Source organism: Theropithecus gelada, chromosome X (genome assembly GCF_003255815.1).
Source record: "Theropithecus gelada isolate Dixy chromosome X, Tgel_1.0, whole genome shotgun sequence".
Taxonomy (NCBI): domain Eukaryota; kingdom Metazoa; phylum Chordata; class Mammalia; order Primates; family Cercopithecidae; genus Theropithecus; species Theropithecus gelada.
In genome coordinates this window covers 111410970-111416821 of record NC_037689.1, presented here as the reverse complement: position 1 = coordinate 111416821, position 5852 = coordinate 111410970, and the positions used below count along the sequence as shown (strand labels likewise).

At 37.1% G+C, this 5852-nt stretch overlaps 1 pseudogene; it reads left to right on the top strand.

Annotated features, from left to right (window-relative positions):
* The first annotated feature begins 2979 nt into the window (after window positions 1–2979).
* Window positions 2980–3280, top strand: LOC112616458 (annotated as a pseudogene).
* The last annotated feature ends 2572 nt before the right edge of the window (window positions 3281–5852 follow it).

Below are 5852 nucleotides of genomic sequence, written 5' to 3'. Positions count from 1 at the left end.
CTCCAAACTTCAAGAAGTCCCATGAGCATCTGGAGATAATCCATCTTGTTGTCTCTTAATTGCCAGTAGGTTTATCACAACTTCCAGTTTGATTTTTAAGGAGGCTGAACTGTAAAAGTATTGTAATTAGCTCACTAAAATGTGCAAGGCAAACTGGGGAATTATAATTCATTCTTTGAAGACTCAGGAAGACAGGAAGTCAGGTAAGCAATTCATTCACTTTTCTCAGATACTCTTTGGGCATAGATAAGAGTCAGGAAACTGCACTGACATTCACTTCTGAATGCAGTATACATTTATATTTATTTTACCCGGTTTTCATCTATCTTATGCATAATGTCTAAAAAGGAAGGAAGTAGTTATCTTGGGAAAGTTTATCTGTTTTTATCTGAACAATGAAGCTGGCTATTTGCAACACTGTGGTAAGCAAGCTTTAAGTTACAATAGCAATTTGATTTGAATCCCAATAAGCCTAGTATTAGGCATTACAGAATACTTACTAGGCAAAGACTTATTAGGGAAATCAACTTTTGCTTTCCCAACATGCTCATTAAAATTATAGGTCTTAACTTTATTGAAGTATACTCAATATTTATGACTTTCTGGAACAACCTGGATAATCCCTTTCTCAGCATCACTTGTTTGCCTACTAAATATCTACTTCCCCTTCATTCCTCCCCCGCCCCCGAGACAGAGTCATACTCTATTGCCCAGGCTGGAGTGCGATAGCGTAATCTCGGCTCACTGCAACCTCTGCTGCCAGGGTTCAAGTGATTCTCTTGCCTCAGCCACCTGATTAGTTGGGATTACAGGCACGCACCACCATGCCCGGCTAATTTTTGTATTTTTAGTAGAGACAGGGTTTCACCATGTTGACCAGGCTGGTCTCGAACTCCTGACATCAAGTAATCTGCCCGCCTCGGCCTCCCAAAGTGCTGGAATTGCAGGCATGAGCCACCGTGCCTGGTTTTTTTCTTACAACAACACAATTTATTTCATGTGTGCACTCCTGCCCCATATGACCCAAGGGCTTAGGATTCTAGTCTCAGTCCCAGACATAAACCTTAATCAATCTAGGTCAATTTTTGTGGTTCTATTTTTATTGCCAGTGATTGATTTAAGGGTAATTAATGGATTTAGCCAATGAGACATGAATGAAGATCTGTTGGGGGCTTCTGAGAAAGATTTGTTCATTCTTCAGAAGAAGATATAGATAACATTGTACCTTTTCTGCATCTGGACATTGTCATATCTGCATGAGATATATGTAACTGCTGTATCCATCCTGTGACTATTACAAAAACCAGCATTAAGATGAAGCTGATAATGAATTCAGAAAAGTAGAGAAATGCAATGACTCATGTACCTAAATATTTAGAATTTATTCATTCCAGGCTCTTAAGTAATATCATGTAAAAAAGCTGACCACAATTACTCTATCCTATTCTTCTAAGTTCTCCAGGACAATTAATAATAGAGTCTTCATTTGTCCCATATACATTTAAAAAATAAACTAATGGTTAAACATAAATAATTAAATTCACATGTTTATCTCTACTCCTATCTGAAACTTCTAAATAATAATATCATGTTAATAGTGATAACAATAACAGTTGATGATTATGGAACAGGTACTTTGTGTCAGACACTGTTCTAAGTACTTTACATGTACTAACTTCTATGATACAGGTGCTCTTTTATTTTTATTTTTCAACAAGAAAATAAATGAAAAGAAAAAAATAGAAATGCAGACAACTTAAGTAAATGGCCTGTGCTCTCTCAGCTGGTAATATGGCACAGCAAGGATTCCAACACAAAGAGTTCAGCTTTAGAACCTGTGCCCTCAAATACTATGAGGAATGAAAAGGCATAAACCCATGAGGACAAAGGAACCCCAAGAAGAGACAAAAATTGATAAGAAATATTAGCATAAATTTGAAAGATAGAAAACAGATGGAAGCATGTTGACTGAACAAAGCTAATTAAATCAAGATCGAAATGCTTACAGAAGGAAATGCTGGTAAGAAGCAAATTATTGCAGCCCATGGAAATTGGAAAGGCTCAAGAGTTCAAAACACCAAGTATCTCAAAAGATGATGGAAAAAAATTTACAGGGCAGAAAACAGAGGAATTATTTAAAGACTATATAAGGAGATACTAGAATCCCAGGTGCTCTTCACTCTAGTAGGTGATCACATGTCTATTCTTTGGAAAGATTTAAGAAAGCCTCCAGACTGAAATTTCAAGCACAGTGGTGGGTGGAAGAAAGAAACAAACAAAAACAAGGGGATTAAGTGAATTATTTCATAGGAAGAATTGAAATGCCTAAACTCTTCTCAAATACAAGCAACCAGGCAAGAGCTGAGATAATGTATTTTTGAAGAATCAGTGCCTCCTCAAAGGGGAAAAACGTTATCCACAACAAATTGGCAGTCCCCCCCTTCAGGGTATCTGTGTCTCTATACAATGACTTTACCGTGAATATCACCAGTTAACTAAGAAAATAACAAAGACTTTTCAAATAGCTTTTTAGTTTTACTCTTAAATATAAATGGACAATTCTTTCTTCACTCTTAAATGTGAGTAGAGAGCCAAGGATGTCCGATATTTGATGAAAACTTTCAATGTGAAACATAGGCTGAAATGAACAAATAGGAAAAGGAAACAGAAACAGAGACAATGTGAGAAAGCATAAGAAAGATTTAAGAAAAACTCTAGCACCTTAGAGAAAGAAAATATATAGGATCATGATAGATTGCCATATAAAAAGAGAAAAGTCTCTTTTTGTCCACCTTTACTGAGGTATAATTGACAAAAATTATAAATATTTACAGTGTATAATGTGATATTTTTATATATGTATACATTGTCTCATGATGGCTACAATCAAACCAATGAACACATTCATCACCTCACATATCTTTGTGTGTGTGTGTGTGGTGAGAGCATTTAAGATTTATTCTCTTGGCGTGCCGGATCATGGCGCAGGGGCAGCGCAAGTTCCAGGCGCACAAGCCCGCAAAGAGCAAAGGCAGCAGCGGCCTCTGAAAAGAATCGGGGCCCAAGAAAAGGCGGTAGTGTTATCTCTCCCAAGAAGGCGCGCGTTGTGCAGCAGCAAAAGCTCTAGAAGAACCTAGAAGTCGGGATCCGGAAGAAGATCGAACATGACGTGGTGATGAAAGCCAGCAGCAGCCTGCCCAAGAAACTGGCACTGCTGAAGGCCCCGGTCAAGAAGAATGGGTTGGTTGCCGCCACCTCCTCCAACCAGACACCTTCCTGAGGACGCTGGCCCCAGCGCAGGCCAACACCCAACCCCCTACCTCCATATGGGATCTTACAAGTGATCCCACACTCTATACTGCCAGGAAGAGGATCCAGTCCCCCAGCACTGCGCTTCACCTAGAACTCCAGCGGGGGCCAAGGGTGCTGAGAACCCAACAATGACCAGGAAGATAAAGTCACCAACTTCATCTGTCCCCATGCCCCTTCCCAGGTCCTGCCTCCACAGGTTTAAACCAGAACAATAAATCTGGCTTTGTCATCCCTCTTGGAAAAAAAAATAAAAATTATTCTCCCAGTAAATTTCAAGTATACAATACAGTATTACTAACTACTGTCACCATGCTGTTCAAGAAAAAATCTTGAAAATTAAATAATATCAAAACTTCTAGAAAAATCATCAAAAGAAGTTAAAGGCAAAGTCGAGGACTTGTACAGAAGGTAGAACATCAAAGCTATAAAGTAATAATTACAATATAATGAAAAATTATATATAGCTCTTATGTGTTAGGCACTGTTCTGAGCACTCTGCACGCATTAATTCATTTTCTCTTAGCAACAAACCTTAAGATAGACACTATTCAATTTCTATATAGGGAAACTGAATAACAGAGAAGACAAGTGACTTGTCCAAAGTCAAAACCTAGTAAATGGTGGAGCTCACATTAGAACCCAGGACCTCTAGCTCCAGAGGAAATGCTTATCTAACCACTACACTCCCTCCTTAGCGAAAAGAAAAAAAAAAAAAAAAAGGTAAAATGGTAGAAAACATACAAGATGAATCCAAGAAGTCTGACAAATTGAAGAAAGAAAACACAGAAAATAGAAAGAGAAGAAAAGTATCAAACAATTACTCCAAAAGTGTTTCCCATAACTGAAAGATGCAATTGGTGATTAAAAGGACTTACCATATAGCTCTTCCCCTACTCTCCAACTAAAAGAATGGGGAAAAAAAAAAAAAAAAAAAAAAGCCCAGATCAGGACACATCTTCACTGAATTTTAGCATACTGTGAATAAAGGTAGGATCTTAAAAACTTCCATAAATGTCACATGCAAAGGAGTAGAAGTCAGAATTGCCCTGGACTACTCAACTACCACAGTGGGAACTAAAAGATTTTGGAGCACTGCCATCACAAGTGGAAGATGATTCCCCGTTTATAATTCTATTCCCAGAAAATACATCATTCAAGTATTAATGTAGAATGAAATTTGTTTCAAACATGCACGTTCTTAAAAAATTGACTTCCTTTTTATCCTATCTCAGGAAATCATCAAGGATACACTCCACCAAAACAAAAGAATACAAGAAAGAAGAAGAAATATGGAATATACTATTGAGAAAGGTATTTCAGTTCTTTGGAAGACCTAAAAGATATGAGTTTATGCATTGAAAAAAAGCTCGCTTTTCAAATAATGATAGCCACATATTTATATTATACAAAATTATGATGTAATTTTTCTGAAGTTGTAGGGCACAAAGGAGAAAAAATATTTTAGACATTGTGTAAGGATCAATTAGACTTCCAAGGTCCCAGATACAACCCTGACATTCGCTGGAGACTTTGATACTCAGTGCATAATCATCCTTTGCTTCTCAAATATTGTTACAATTATGGGTGATTGTAACAGTCATTTGGGATGTTTCATTTCAAATCTTAGCAACATAGTTTATTTCCCACTCTTCAATCCTGGAGACCCTGACCTATATTTTGGTTTAGATACCCACATCCATTATCATTTGCTAGACTTTATCTTCACTTTCAACTACTCCACCTTTGGAAATTATTTTAACTTCATTATCTCACTTTCTAACCACAATTACTTATTCTTCCAGCAATCCCATTCCCATAGGACTTACTCTTTGAATTTATTGATATCGCAAGCATCTTAACTCTCTATTTTATGCAAATCTATTAACATTCTTGACCTCACTCCTGTACAAAGTAGACCATGTTTGTCAATTGCATTAAATTAATTAATAAATTAGTATCTCATCAGCTTCCTCAATTCTCTTGCTTTCTTATGCTTCTTCCCCACAAAACCACCAATTCCAGACAAATCTTAAAATTTGCCTTCTCCATCATGCTACCAGACTTCAAACTATACTAAAAGGCTATAGTAACCCAAACAGCATGATACTGGTACAAAAACAGACACATAGAGCAATGGAACGAACAGAAAACTCAGAAATAAGGCTACACAAACCAAAATGAAATACCATCTCACACCAGTCAGAATGACTGTTATTAAAAAGTAAAACAAACAAACAAACAAACAAAAACAGTTGCTGGCAAGGCTGCCAAGAAAAGAGAATGCTTAAACGTTGTTAGTGAGAAGATAAACTAGTTCAGCCATGGTGGAAAGCAGTTTGGAGATTTCTCAAAGAACTTGAAACAGAGCTACTATTCAACCCAGCAATCCCATTTCTGGGTATATGCCCAAAGGAAAAATAGATCAGTATACCAAAAAGACACATGCACTTTTATGTTCACTGCCACCCTATTCAAAATAGCAAAGATGTGGAATAAACCTAGGTACCCAGCAATGATAGATTGGATAAAGAAAATGTGGT